The following is a 16,491-nucleotide window of genomic DNA, read 5'->3' as shown; positions in this document are numbered from 1 at the left end:
TACTAAAAATGGTAGGTCTTTTCTTGTTGCTTTGAGCTTTTTTCGCTATGTACATGTTTGAGCCTTTTGATATCCTTGGTAATTGTAAACACAAAATGCATCTAGGGACAACATTGTGGGTGAAGCAGCAAGGATTTGCATTTGAAGAAAAAGGAAGGGAGGCTTAGGAAGAGCTAACAAGACTTAATTTTTTAAACGGTGGAGCAGATCGGAAGAGGATGACAACTCTAGACCTACCTTAGGTGCTCTAGAACATGGTGAAGCAGAGAGAATGTAGTGTTCAAGACAACTTTTTTAGTGGATTCAATCACAATTCTATTTGCTAACAATACAACATTGTGAACAAATTGTGATTAGTTTTCTTAACATGATATATTAGTGTGATAATGGCTTGTATTAATGGTTCCGACTAGCTTTCTTGTGTAGGAAAATTTTACTATATCTTTGGTTTCAACTAGTTTTCTTATCTAGGAATATTTTACTAGATCATCAACTAGGAATTTTAAAATTTTTCTATATAGAAATATTTTACTAGATCACTTACTTGTAAAGTGTTCCACTTTTACTAGTTGAGACTTTTTCTAGATACTTTGATAAGTATCTAGAAAATCTCACTTTTTTTACTATATGGAAAAGTGTTTAAAGTTCCTTGTGAATGTCTCTTATACAGATACTTATACATTAACTTTCATTTCCCATAGATGAATATGTTCGTGGAGGAAGAAAAGAGCTTTGAAGAATTTCAATGTTATACATTCAATGAGGTTCTTTGCTTTATATTAAATTTAAGATTGACCATATGATTCATGTTCTTAACAATATCTTATCTTTTACATGCTTAAAATGTAGGATGTTGAAAATGAAGATGAGACACTTGATATGGAAAATTATGCCAGCTTTTCAAAGTTATTGTCACATGGTTTAGAAAAAATAATGTACTCAACTAAATGTCAAGAAACTATGGAACAAAGTATCCATAGTTCAAGCAATGATAAGGTATGTAACTTTTTTTTCTATATAAATGTTTTTAATGTGATTACTAATTTTGGTTTTGAATGTAGGCTAATCCAGATGATGACATTAATGAAACATCTCGAAAAAGTCAAAGCAAGAGGAATGGTTGATATATGTTTGTGAGAGAACAATAGCATCATAGTTTAGTGAATAACTAAAGGTATGATTTATTACATAACTATTTATTTTACGTGTTGACTAGCCAAGTGAGAAGATGAAGGATCTTTTGCAACAAAGGAGCATGAAACGAGGTACCAATATCAACAAAAAAGAACCAAAGGTGCTAGATGTAAATGTTTATAATTTTTTTTAATGTCATACATGAAAAGAATAATTTAATTTTTTACTTTTATTTGAATTAGGAATTTAAAGATCTCCCAAACCAAGGCATTGAGATTAACATTTCAAATGATACTCAAACGGTAACTTTATTGTTACTTTATATTTTAATTAGATATATATAATTGTAGTCATGCAGTTCAATTTGTAGCTTTGAGATTAACATTTCAAATGATGCTTAAAGGGTAACTTTATAGTTTATATATATATGTATATATATATATATATATATATATATATATATAAAATAGTCATGTAGTTAAATTTATCGCTTTTCATATTATAATTCGTGTCATTTAATTATCTATACATAGTATAATAAGTTACTTATTCTCTTTTTGTTATTCAATGTAGGTTAATATGACAAAAGAGAACATGGAAACCATACTTTTGAAGTATCTTGGTGTGCCTACAATTCATGATATGTACTTTTCTTTAAAGAGTACATACATGAATCTCAAAAAGATTGAAGCTAGCAATTCATGATATGTACTTTTCTTTAAAGAGTATATACATGAATCTCAAAAAGATTGAACCTAGCTTTCGAGTCTTGATTAAGGATACAAAGAAGCCAACAAGTGATGATATGATTAAGGAGATTATTTATCGGCTACTAGGAAATGGCAAAGTTGTATTAAACAAAAATAGCAATGTGCTTAGTCTAGATGATGTGGAAGTTTTAGCATAACTTCTACTTTGAGTTAAGAATCTATCGCTTTTCAACATATTGGAGATTTGAGGGATTACTCAAACATTTATTACTTTGCAACATATTGGAGATTTAATGGATAAAACAATCAAGACACACATGTTGCTTAATTAGTTTTTAGTTCTATGCTCCTTTAAAAGTATTTTCATTTTTCTTTTGGTTGCTAGAAGTAGATGTTGATGTCTTGATTTGTTTAATCTATTTTGATCATTAGATGTATGTTATTGATCCTTACTTAGAAATGATGACATTCTTTATATAATTTTCTAGTTAAAAATTTATTGTGTAATTTCTTGTTTGATATTAGCATGTCTAAGAGTAAGGGCAAAGTAGATAAAGTGATAAGGAAAAAAGAGAATTCCCACGGAATTCCCTAGTTGAAAGTACATATAAGTAGGGAATGTAAAAAATAGGAAAAATGAGAGATTTCCTAGTGAGATTACCTAGGGAATCACCTCTAGAATTTTTTTCCTATACATGGAATATTTCCTATATAGAAATTATTCCCTACATAGAAAATTTTGTATTTTTCTATGTAGGAAATATTTCCTACATAGGAAAGGTCTTATGTGATTCCCTACTTACTCTCACTAGGAAATGTCCCATTTTCCCTAGTTTTTACTTTCCCCACTTATATATATTTTCAACTAGGGAATTCAATGGGGAATTCTCTTTTTGTCCTATATGGGGATCGATTGAAAGTTCCTTGTGCACTCTGACTCGATGAAGCTTTTCATGTCCATTATAACTTCAGGATAGCCTCTTTCTTGTTGCTGAGCGATGGTCTCCTCCTTCCTGATTACCTTTTCCACAACCCTCTTTCAGTCTCAAGCCTTGTTTGTCTCTGCCACGAGAACTATTGCATCTCCCATGAAGAAGTTTGCACCAATAATTAAGTTGAGGAGGGTGATTGCTTCCTCAATACCATATCCATAAACAACAGCCCCTCTAGAATTCGGTTCTTAAAGATCACTTTCTCTAAACAACGGCCCCCCAGAATTCGATTCACATAGACTTTCCCAGCTCGTCTTGCATCCCCTTCCTTCTACCATAGATGCTTTTATTTTTATTAAGTTAAACTTTTATTTTTATTAGGGCACTCTATTTATTTAATTTTTTATTTTTATTAGGGTGCTTCATTGATTTATTATTGAGTTTAATGAGATAAAAGATAGTAAAAGAATATCATGTAGCTGCATTTGCAACAAGTTTATTGATCCAAAGATAATTACTTGGAGCAATGTTCAGAATAGAGTACTTATCCTAAGAATAGTTGTCATCCCAATAACATTAAAGCTTCCTTTCTCAATGAAGCATTTAAAATTCCCTACCTGTTTGGTGTTTGCAGTGATAATTAACAAATCTCAAGGCCAAATGTTCTCATGTTTGTAAATATATTTGAAGACCCAATCTTTACTCATGATCAATTGTATGTTGCTTTCTCAAGGATAAAGTCCCCAAAAAAAATTAAAAATATTGGTTGATGAGAAAGAGAATATGGTAAAGGGTACCATCAATATTATGTACAAAGAAGATTTACAAGAAGTATCGTACTCTCTCTTTTGTTTTCTTCTACACAAAGTTATTTCAACAAAGACTACAACTTCAAGACTAGAGCAAGATAGTTAATTGTGTGTACAGTTAAGTTTTACATAAAATATTTTAACCTCTCTTTCCAATCTTTTACACAAAGTTATTTGAACTGTTTATCATAAGTGTACTGTTTATTTGAACTATCTACCATCATTGTGATATTTATTTTTTTGTTCTTAGTATAGGATTTTTCTCATATTCTATTTGTATATGCGTGATGGATTTTAAGGTACACTTTTTGGGTTTTTAGAGTATTTTTTGTGACGAATAAGGCATTTTAGGAAAAATTGAAGACTTAAAGCTTCAAACTGGCCCTTGGTGGAAAGCATTTGAGGTACATGATGCGTGTAATTTTAAAGCTAGAGATGAAGTGAGTGCAAAGTCAAGTCTACAAACAAGAAAGAAGGATCCTACCATCTTTTGGACATTACTTTTGTGCATTTGAGGTAGTATTTCATGCCAAGAGACTTAATTTCTGGTGAAATGTGGAGTGGACAGCCACCAAGAAGGCCCAAAATTGGCCAAGATTTGAAGGGGTGAGGACCAATTTTTAAGGAGCATGGCCAAAAGGAAAAGGGAATTAATCAAAACATGGAAGTAAGAGAGAAATTGTTTAGAGAGAGAGAGAGAGAGAGAGAGAGAGAGAGGAGGATTAGAAAACTAGGCACTACCCTTATAACCTGTGTTGATCACTATGTGCAAACATGGACTAAAAGGATAGCTTCATCTTCTTGCTATGCAGGTCATGTCAAACTTTGAATGAAAATATTATTGTAAAAATTGATGAAAGAAGATTTGGATTACCACATTGTCTAGCCCTTCACACCCCTTTGATTATTGTTTTGGGGTGAGTAGCTTATCCACATTCACATTGTCCAAGAGGCTTATTTTGAAACTCCATACTACTTTGTTAGAAACTAAACCAACCTTGCTGGAGGTCCAAGTGATGATTGGAAATGAATTGGTTTTTGTCAAATGTACTAACCTCTTTTTTTGGCAAAGCTTGCAACAGCATAGGGGCACTAGAGAAGGGAAAAGAGATACATACTACAGCAGTCAGAGAAGGATGGTACTACAACTGACAAGCAATGGTACTACTAAGACCCATTTTTTTTTCACGTAAGTAGCACCCATAAATTTTGTAGAAATGTCTTATTATTGATATGTAATCATTCTTGATTGCTGATAGGATGCACTATGTGAATAGTTATATGATGATAGTTGTGATTGATTCAAGTAAAGAGATCAATTGAAGAAACATTTTCTTTGAAGTAGAATTGAAGAAAAATTTAGAAAGTTAAAGTTTTTAATCCACTTCAAGAGAAAGGTCCTATAGACGCGCACTATACACGCGAAATAGCGGGCGTGTTTATTAGCACGTCTATTGGCACTAGTATATAAAACATGTCTATATACCCACGTTTTTAAACACGCTTAGAGATATGAAAATAAACACACATATTTTTCATTTCTCATAAAGTCCCTAAATATGAACAAACATCTTAACAGCTAGTATTTTTTTGAATACATTACCAACTTTACTTCTTTCTGAGTATTACAAATATACATCCAATCATTCAAAGCTAATTATATATGCTACAATGAATGATCAATCTCATCTTCAATGAAATCGGCCCTTGCTAGACTATCTACCTCTAGGTCTATGTTACCACTAGGCAATGAAACAAATAAGTCTATCCCACTATTAGATGTATTGCTACGCTCAATTTCTTCATCATCATCTGCAACCATATTGTTATCCTCTTCTGCGCTTCCTTGAACATCCTCGCAGGTATCATCTTGCACTGCATCTTGTATATCATCGATCATGGCATCATCATGTGCATCATCATTGATTGTTGGATTGTCATCAACTATCTTTATGTTGGTAGCATTGCCATATATTGGTTTTGAACGATTAGATAGGGGGATGATGTGCCACCATCGATTATTGTTTACCATTGGGTGATACACAACCTGCATTTAAAAAACAAAAAGTAAGCAACCTAGATATGTATTGTATTTTGAGAATGTATCAAGAAATAATATATATGAAAATAAATAGCTTCTAATATACATGCTCGCATTGTTGAGGTTGTGAAAAATGCGGGATCTAGAGCATGGCAAAGGCGGAAGCTATGGAGGATGGAAGGAGAAGTGTGGACTCATGATGGAAAAGACATTGTTTGTTACACAAGTGAATTAGGTTCCAAGATTGAGACTTGGACTCATAAACACAATCTTGTGTATGTGGACAATGACATTGACACTTCACTGAAAGGAAAAGAGTACTATCATTGCATTGAGAAAAGGAAGCAAGTACAATGCTTTATAGGAAAGTAGGAAACTGCAGTGGGCACCATTGTGCATATGGGATAGGTTAGCCTGTATATCCTTGACCCTGAAGCTCCATACAAAGAGGCTGTTTGAGTGAGTGTGATTGCTGATTCTCAACACCCCTCCTCAATCACAACTAGAAAGGCACAAAGTGTGTAGAGGCTGTAATGAGAACCACCTGCAAAGTATGGGCATACCACAAACATGGCAAAACACTAGAGGCTGTCACAGAAAAGGCTAAGTGTGGGTACCATAAACATGGTGGACATCCAGAGGCTGTAACAGGGGCCTCACAAAGTGTACAGGGACTGTAATGCCAAGTTACATAAGGAGTTTTACAAAGCTTATGGCAGGAAGCATTAGGGCAAGGAAGTACAAGGCTTTTTAAAACAGTCTATCAGAATTATGAGAGTAAAAGGACTGATGAGTCTTGTCCTTCTGATCTTGGTGCTCTTCATCTTCATCTTCATCTTTTGGTCCATGGTCTTCTTCTTCTTTCATAGCTGCAAGATAGGCCTTTTGGGACCTCTTCCTAGCATGACAGAACTTTTCAGTATGTCCGGTCCTTTTGCAGAAGTCACAGAAGAGCGGTTCCTTTTTACCTTTGTATCTGTTGTTTACATATAACATTTGTTCATCCTTTGAAGTGCTGGGCTCTTCTTTGCTTTTAAGTTTCTTTTCTTCTTCTAGCAGTGATGCCTGAATATCAACAAGTTCACGATTTGGCATGTTGATTAAAGTTGTTGATACATTATTATATTCAGGAGGCAAACTCTTAAGTAGAACACCGATGCAAACATCTTCATCCACTTTAATGTTGATTCCTGCAAGTTGGGTTAGGAGTCCTTCCATGTAATTGAGATGTGTGGCAAGTGATGTGCTGGACTTCATTTCGAGCCTGAAGAACTCAATTAGGAGACCATACTTTGATGATTTAGATTGTGCAACGAATAGGGTGTCAAGTCTTTTCCATGTATCCTGTGAGGTCTCACAGTTATCCACATGGTGGATATAACTGTCTTCTAGCTCCAGTTTGATAATGGCCTGGGCTCTGTCATCATTCTTTTGCCAAGTAGTTGCAAGGTCCGCGTCCCGAGGTTTCTTCTCTTTGCCATTTGTGATGGCCCAGAGACCCTTTTTCATCAAGATGAGCTTGATGCGGGTTTGATAGGTGTGAAACCCGACTCCTTTGAATCGAGCATTTGAAGAGTCTTTTCCCATGTTCAGGTTGCAAGATCAGCAGCAAATCAACACCAGAATTCTGAGATTTTATCAGTAGAAGAGTAGAATACAGTGTGTCAAGAGACAAAGTTAGTGACAGTGTGAAAACACACTATGTCAGTGTTGATGTTGAGCTTTGATTCTTGATTCTTCTTGTTCGAGATCATTTGGTCGTTCTTCAATCTTCTCAGGTCCTTCCCCTCCTTGATTTGATGCTGGGTCAATGGATTAGAGTGATAGAGACTTGGGTTGAGTGTCAGGAGAAAGAAAAACTGAGGAAAAAAAAGCTTTAGAAATTTTGGCTATGGTGGAATTAGGGTTTCTGAGACAAGGGCCTGGTTTTTTCAACATTGCAGGGGCTATACTTGATCATTTTCAAAAATGTTTACATGCCTAGGAAGCTGACTTCATGGGCTATCAAAGCCCTTTGAAAATCATCAAGATCGCTGGTAGTATGGCACGCTCAGGCAGCTGAACAGATTCGGCGTAGTTCAGGATAGGTTTCCACGATTTCTGTAATGCCAGGGTCAGGGCGCAGAAATGTTGTCGATTTACGTGCCAGGATGAAGCGCCTTGAGTAGAGGAACAACTCCTTAGAAGAAATCAAGAGCTGAAGTGGCCTGGTTGAGAAGTTATTGAAGCTTCAGTGAGAGTAGAGTTGGGAGATGAAGTCATGAGCTGACATTGAGCTAGATTGAGGTTGAGAGGAATCAAGAGAGGCTGGAGAAGTAATGCCATGCCCAGCTGGGCTCTGATACCATGTGAGAAATGCGCGATCTAGAGCATGGCAAAGGTGGAAGCTATGGAGGATGGAAGGAGAAGTGTGGACTCATGATGGAAAAGACACTGTTTGTTACACAAGTGAATTAGGCTTCAAGATTGAGACTTGGACTCATAAACACAATCTTGTGTATGTGGATAATGACATTGACACTTCACTGAAAGGAAAAGAGTACTATCATTGCATTAAGAAAAGGAAGCAAGTACAATGCTTTATAGGAAAGTAGGAAACTGCAGTGGGCACCATTGTGCATATGGGATAGGTTAGCCGGCATATCATTGACCCTAAAGCTCCATACAAAGAGGCTGTTTGAGTGAGTGTGATTGCTGATTCTCAACAGAGGTAGTACGAATGTCTCATTCTTGCCTTGGTGAAATTTTGTAGAGTCAATCACTACAAAACCACTTGGATGACGTTTAATTGTGCAATTCTCACTCGTTGTTACTACTTCTTTAAACCACTTCACATCTAGTACATATATAAAAAATCACCTAAATTCAAGCTTCAAAATATCTTGGATCAAGCCACAATAACCTTCCATGGTGCCATTGGTATCCTAGAAGTTTGTAAGAATACCACAATCCTGGGTATTTCTCTTATCATCTATACGTTGAGTTTGAAAATGTTTGCCTTCACACCAAATAGCATTGAGCAATGTGCACTAGTAGTACATTGTTGAGATCATATTAATGATTTAGTTAAAGATGAAACATGTGAAATTATTATATCATATATAACTAAAGATAATTTAATTATAAGTATATTGTCTCACCTTTGATAAGCAACCTTGTGCGTATTCCTACTCCTCTTGCGATATATCCATCGCCCTCCTTTTTTTCCATCTTCTCCATTTCTTCATGTAGCCAATCTATATCAATATGACGTGGGAGTGCACTTAAATGTTCTGGATATGGGACATGATGTCCATGTCTAGCATGAAATGCTTGCCTTTTTCTCGCTCTTCTTGCCCTTGCTTCTTTATATAGTGTCACCCATTTGCTCATTATTTCGCTGTTAAGCACACAAAATACATTTAACTTACGAAGTTCCTCTTTCATTAGCACTTTGCTCCTTCCTTTTCCTTGAGGTATTATAGAGGTCATCCTCAAATCTTCATCATCTTTCCATAGTCGTGGTAAAGAGGAGACTAATTTAGTAAGATATTCAGAGATTTGTACAAGGGATGATTGTACTAACCAACCCTTAGCCATGCTTCCCTCGGGCCATGCATTTTGCGATATGGGACATTACATCCATGTCTAGTACAAAATGCTTGCCTTTTTCTTACTCTTCTTGCCCTTGCTTCTTTATATAGTGTCACCCATTTGCTCATTACTTTGTTATTAAGCACACAAAATACATTTAACTTACGAAGTTCCTCTTTCATTAGCACTTTGCTCCTTCCTTTTCCTTGAGGTATTATAGAGGTCATCCTCAAATCTTCATCATCTTTCCATAGTCATGGTAAAGAGGGGACCACTTTAGTAAGATATTCAAAGATTTGTACAAGGGATGATTGTACTAACCAACCCTCAGCCATGCTTCCCTCGGGCCATGCATTTTGTGATATGGGACATTACGTCCATGTCTAGCACGAAATGCTTGCATTTTGCTTACTCTTCTTGCCCTTGCTTCTTTATATAGTGTCACCCATTTGCTCATTACTTTGTTGTTAAGCACACAAAATACATTTAACTTACGAAGTTCCTCTTTCATTAGCACTTTTCTCATTCCTTTTCCTTGAGGTATTATAGAGGTCATCCTCAAATCTTCATTATCTTTCCATAGTCATGATAAAGAGGGGTCCACTTTAGTAAGATATTCAGAGATTTGTACAAGAGATGATTGTACTAATCAACCGCCAGACATGCTTCCCTCGGGCCATGCATTTTGCCTTACAAAATCTTTTAGGGTTTTTAGAAAGCGCTCTAGAAAAAACATCCACCTTGCATGAACTACCCCACAAATTGCAATCTCATCAATCAGATGTACGAGCAAGTGTACTTGAGTAGTCAAAATGAAGCGAGGAAAAGTTTTCTCCACCAAACAAACCACCTCAATGGACAATAGTCGACCCTCTTGCAACGTATTTGGATCGATTTCCGTCAAACTCAAAAATCTACCAACATGCAATTGAGAACGATGATTAGTTTTGTCCATAAATTCAAGTGGGTTTACTATGTGATGTACGAAATATGTAAACTAAAAAATAAGTATAAAGTATACATACCTCACGAGCTCACCCATCTTGTAAATGATATCACGCACATCTTTCGAAATACAATGGGATATGCTAGTAGGAAAGATGAACTATATGTAAATATTCATACATTGTTAATTAGTCTACATAGTTACTCCACTAATTAATATATTTATGGCTATGAAAATCCTTACCTGAATCATTTTGTGCCAATCATGAGACTTCAAATAGGATAGTTGTTCCACACCTCTTTTATTTTTCTTTACGAAGGCTCCCTTGAGGCATCTCATATATCCTGTGGGAGTTCAAAAGCTACATATCTGCTGCTTTACCATCTTTTCTTTGGTCTTCGACAAAATCCAAGGTGCACGCGGTAACTCGATCTCTCCTTTGGGTCCGATGCGTGGCAAAGCTCGTCTCATACATCCAATGCTACGTAAATCCTCCCTTACATTGACAGAATCACGAGCCTCGATTAAGTGATCCCATAATGTAGAGGCAACATTCTTGAATATATATGCATGGGGTCCAATAGGTGATTGATCTTGAGTTCAGTCCAATATGGGAGACAAAAAAAGATAGAGAATCTAAGGCACAAACAATATATTATTTCTCGTTCTCATAATGAAGTGTACTTTAAAGACAAACTAAAGAAGTAAACTAGTTACCGACTCATGCTGAGTGGAGGATGATCATTGGCGTGTGTCCAAGTGTCCTTCCAATCTTGATTAGTGGTCAGAGATTGTGGAGTTCTTCCATTAGTGGAGGGTGCATGTTTGGGGTGGTCAATAGGAAGAAAACGATAATGATTGTCATAGATAACCTTCTTCAAGCATGTCGGTCTAAAAGAAACCAGAGAGGGATCACAAATTGGACATGCATGATATCCTGATGTAGTTAAACCTATAAAAACAAGTGGGTTAATGATGACATATATTTGATTAAGGGTTAGAATGAATAAAATAGAGTATGCAACTACCTGAACACTCTCCATAGCCTGGAAAGTCATGCATGGTCCACAAAAACATGCCCTTTAAAGTGAAATCTCTAGAGGACAATGATGCACTCACATCTTGCACCTCAATACCTCTTCATATCATTTCTAGCTCCTCAATCAAAGGATCTAAGTAAACGTCCATGTTTTTTACTTTGTGTTTTCTAGGAATCAAAAGGGACAACATTACATGTCCTTTTTTTATTGCCATGGACAGAGGGATATTATAGTTCACCAATACCACTGGCCATACACTATATGAGGTCCTTTTGATGCCAAATGGATTTATTCCATCTAATCCTAGACCAAATCTCAAATTTCTGGGCTCTTCTTTGAAAGTAGGCCATAAAATGTCTACGTGTTGCCAAACTGGTGTGTCTGAAGGAATTCTCCACTTTCCATCAGAATGGTAACTAGTATGCCATTACATGAGTCTCACAATAGATTCACACTTAAACATAAGTTGAATACATGGAATAATAGGAAAATGTCGCAAAACTTTACGAGGCACATCCATTGATTTCATCTCTCGGGGGGTTCACTATATATATATTCCCTATATAACGTGCGTTCATGGCCTATTTATAAATATCCAATTCTGTGAATTTTTCTTGAATAAAACACAACCCTTTTCTATTCAATCTGTAAGTAACCCCTTTATATGACACCCTTTTGTATGTAAAAAATGTATAAAAATGGTGTTTTAAAAACCCCTTATTTTGAACTCACATTATATATACATATATTCATGAGTGACCCCCCCAAGTTTCATCTCCTGGTTGTAACTTAGTTCACCACAAATAGGACACTATCGTGCAGATGCATGATCCGCACGAAACAAGATGCACTCATTGACACATGCATGGATTTTAATGTAATCAAGACCTCCAAGAGATGTCAAAAAATGCCTTGCTTGCTCCCTTCTAGTTGGTAATTTATTTTCATTTGGAAGCATTTGTGACAATAACCTGCATATATTGTGCAAACAGAGTTAACAAACCGCGAATATTATCTAGAAGCATTTATGAATTAATATCAAATGATACATACTTCAATAATGCATTTAAGCTAGCATTACTCCATCCATAAATGGTTCGTAAGTTCAATATCTTGAGAGATGCACGTAGAACAGAGTAGATGCAACCTTCGTACAATTGAGTTTTCGACGCTATATTGTGTAGCGGGTCATTTGTCTCTCTAGTGGCGCCCTCCCCCCAAACCTCATGGGAAAATAAATCGTGCACCATGTTGTCCAAAATCTCTTCCTCCAAAACTTGATGGGGCATTTGAAGAGGGCTCCTATCATCATCATCAGTCCCTACTCTCTGCCTCCTCGCGTCGACACTTTGCAGCCTCTCGATGCCCTAGAGGGACCATTTGAGGATGTGGTACCGCATCGTGCTTAATTTAAAAAAGGAGGTTTTGTTTAATGGTGAAGACGCAACATAGACAAATAATATTTGTGCAAATAAAGCAGTAAAATTTACTGGGTCTTTTTCTTGGTCCCACTCTTCGTACATGCTAAGGTGTGACATTTTGATTCGACGTGCTCGAAAAAAACATCCTCGACAACGATCACACATACTTTTGATTTTCCATCGTAGCCAAGCGTCTCGATTGTGAAGACGCAATGTCTCATCCTCACTGGAGACTGTACTGGTTTGTTGACTCAGCATGTCCCATACTAGTAGAAGATGACGATATAATTATACCTGAATCATAAGGATCTATATGATTTTATTTGGTGTATATGTCATATTCCCTAAATGCATTGATACTTACAACATGGAGGCAAACATTTTGATATTGAAAGACTAGGAAAGTCATATTGATCCAAAAACAACCAAAAGCTAGCATCTAATCAATTTAATTGTAATTGCGCGTCTATCAGCGCGTGTAATATGTCTTATCTGCACACATACACGCGCATTTATACGCGCTTAAAGATGCACCACGCAAATATAATTTTTTTTTTTAAAAAATTGTGGCTTTCTTTTCAAACTAGTGCTTTCCTGCGTTTTTTGCGCGTTTTCTGTAGTTGGAGCTCGACATCACTAATCATGTCTATCTATCACTTCATGAAGACCATGAGGGAAGGAAATAAGAGTAAAAAGAGGGCAGGAGGAAGGAAGAGCCAAAGAGTAAAGAACAAGAGTCAAATAGTAAGGAAGAGAAGAAGAATCAAGCAACCTAACAAGGGAAGGGAGAAGGAGGACAAGAAGCTTGCAACCTAGCCACCACCCGTCGGAACAAGCAAAGAAGGTGAGTTCTTCTTCTCTCTCTCAATCTTGTTTGCTTTCTCTTTGCTTGTTTGTCTCTCTCTCTCTCTCTCTCTCTCTCTCTCTCTTTACATGCTATATATTGTCATCTATAGAGGTTTTTTGCGCATTTTTTATAACAGTTTGCAAAGTATGGTTCGACTTGGCGCGTTTGTCAGTGCGTCTAGATGATAGTGTAGACATAGGTATAGATGCAGGAATAGACGCGCTGATAGACGTAGGTATAGATGTAGGTATAGACACAACGTTTAATATGTTTAATCTGCACAAGGTAGTAATGGATTTTTTCTTGTGTAGATGTGGAATCCTAGATCTTCCAGCACTGATCGTAAGTTGGAACACATGAACAACACCTTAGCAGAGTTTTCTAGAGGTATTTGTAGCTTTTTTGGAGGTTTTCCAAACAAGGAGCAATTCATGGGGGAGATGATCACATCTTTGCCTAGCACTGCCGCACAAATGCCAAACCTTGGTACACCAAACCTTGGTACACTTCTACTAACACGTACTCCACGCACTATACATATACACAGATTAGCTGATGCATAGGGATCAGCTGAAGTACATGGATTGGCCAAAGCACATGCATCTGTAGAAGCATATGCATCGAGTGAGGTAGAGGGTAGTGCCCGTCGAGGGAGAGTGGTGCGGGAGGACGAGGAGGTCAAGGGCTTTGTGGGGGTTGCCTTTGAGGTGGCTCTTGATCACCCTCACAGGGAAATGAGAGACGTGAGCCTCCACAAATGTACTACTCTATCACAGATGTTGGTGGTATCTTGCATAACCCCGAGGGGAGGAAAGTGATAGCCTACTTGAGGAGTGTCCTGCATGCCACATACAAAGATTGTATGATTCCCTTCAAGCACAAAAAAAAATACTTGTGGCAAGAGGTGCTACGTGCAGTACATAGAAGATACCCTAATCCCGAGAATTCACGATTCTCAGATAATTGCGGACGGTCAAAGGTGAGAGACACGCTTCATAACAAGAGGTCTCACCTTATGATGCATGCCAAGGAGTCACTGCAGAGACAAGAGTAGGGGCGCCCTAGATATGGCCAATCACCCAATTGCCATCGTAGGGAGTGGAAAGAGGCCAAGAAGAGATGAGCAGAGAAAAGGATAAGTCGCTAGCATGTAGAGGCGCGACGTAACGAGATGGCAACCATGGGATCGTCGCATTATGGATCGGGTGGCAGGGAGTCATGGGAGGCTGAGTTTGTAAGTATTATTTGATTTCTTTTTTAAAATTAAATTTTGTAATTATTTTCAATTCATTATGTAGTGTGTTCTAATACGTTGTATGTTAAAATTGTTTTGTAGTATCATATCGTTGGTAGGATGCCTACTCCTAGAGAGGTAGACTACCATCAAGGTCATAACCGGGCGTCCACTTGGTAGCATTTCTACGAGGAGGGACTCGTCACGGAGGAGCAATATAATCGTGCCATGAGGATTCCACAACCAGAAGAGGTATGTTCGATTTTTTACATGAAAAGTATAGGTAACTCTAATTTATTGTTTGTAATGGTATTTGTATACCTTAATCCTTTGTGTAGGCGAACCCTGATTTGGTTGAGGATAATGAAGGGGGGACTAGTGGTAGCGGTGGCAGGAGCAGCACCGGCACTGGCAGCCGTGATGGTTGCGATGATGATGCCTCTTCTAAGGAGATGTAGAGGAGCCCCATGCATGCATGCCTCCCCTTGGCTTGTAGTTTTCATTTTTGATATGTATTACTTCCAGCTAGTGCTTGTGACCATGACCATGCTTGAGGTCACAAGCACTAGAACTCGTAATGTAAAAACGTTTCATCTATATATATGAAATTTCGTGTTCTAATGTTTTCAGTACAAAAATCTTCAAAATATATACACATGTGTCAACACAGTTACGCTCATGTTTCAACACAGTACGCTCATCATGTATTATTATCAATATATGGACTTTGGCTCTCCACATTCTTTTGCTTTCAGTATAATAATCTTTCTCTGTTTTCCCTAAGCATACAATTTGATGTTGATGGGGGGAAAAAAACCAGAGAGCATGTGGCTTACAAAGCCACATGCTCTCTGGTTTTTTTTTTCATACATCTGTTTTGCGCGTCTATTCGTACGTCTAAATTGCAGGAAAAATGCGCGTCTATTATCGTAAAAAAATTACAGAGTACATGCATTTGTAGACGCGCAGTTACACGCGTGTATAGACGCAGAATATGAATATATGTCATTTTTTATAAATATGATTATATATTTACGGAGTGCGTCAATAGGCGCGTCTATATGTGCGTGTAGATTTCACTATAAGCATGCTTGTAGACGTGAAATTTTAGATGCGTTGTCAAGTGTTTTTCTGAAAACTAAAAAGCCCTAGTCAAACTGTAGTTAGGTTTGATTTTTGCTAGCTTAGTTTTTTGTGTGACAGTTTGTTTTGTTGTTTCATAATTGGATTTCTTGTGTTTGTTTAGCTTAGGATTTGCTTCTATCATTTTGTTTGATTTGATTGAGTGTGAAACTTGATAGCCTTGGTTGAGCTTGGTATTTTTTTAATAGGATGAAGCTTGTGTTTGTCAATAGCTACTGAACATTGAGGAATAAGGTATGTTTTCTTGTCGAGACTTTTGCACATCACGGGGATAATGAGTTCACAAGCACTTCACGTTGCACTTGTTGATGCACTACACTTGGGGGTCGTCTCATGTTCTTATCAAATACTTCCATGCCATGGGTTGGGATTATGTACGTTTTGCACCATCATTGAGCACCAGCATGGCATGAGGCCTGCTGCAACTATATGTAGTAAGTTTTAGATGTACGCGCACATGAGAGAGCACCTGTCATTGAGCACGCACATTTCTTGCACACACGATATTTGGGGTGCTCATCACAAAGTTAGGAACCTCTGGTTGAGTGTGTAAGGAGGTTGGGTGAGTTAGAGGGTCGTGAAGGACGCCACCAATTGTGAGAAGGGTTGTTCATATTTGGTCAACATCTTGAGGACTATCTTTTCTAGAGTGTTGGTGAGA

The 16,491-nt window shown here is 37.2% G+C and overlaps 1 pseudogene; it reads right to left on the bottom strand.

The window, feature by feature from the left end:
* Positions 1-7,630: 7,630 nt before the first annotated feature.
* LOC148011181 (uncharacterized) lies at positions 7,631-11,030 on the bottom strand (annotated as a pseudogene).
* Positions 11,031-16,491: the final 5,461 nt, after the last annotated feature.

This window comes from Lygodium microphyllum, chromosome 28 (assembly GCF_053477565.2).
Source record: "Lygodium microphyllum isolate KBCC chromosome 28, Lygodium_microphyllum_v1.1.10, whole genome shotgun sequence".
NCBI lineage: Eukaryota > Viridiplantae > Streptophyta > Polypodiopsida > Schizaeales > Lygodiaceae > Lygodium > Lygodium microphyllum.
Note: the sequence above shows the minus strand (reverse complement) of the source record. Positions and strands in the feature narration are given on the sequence as shown.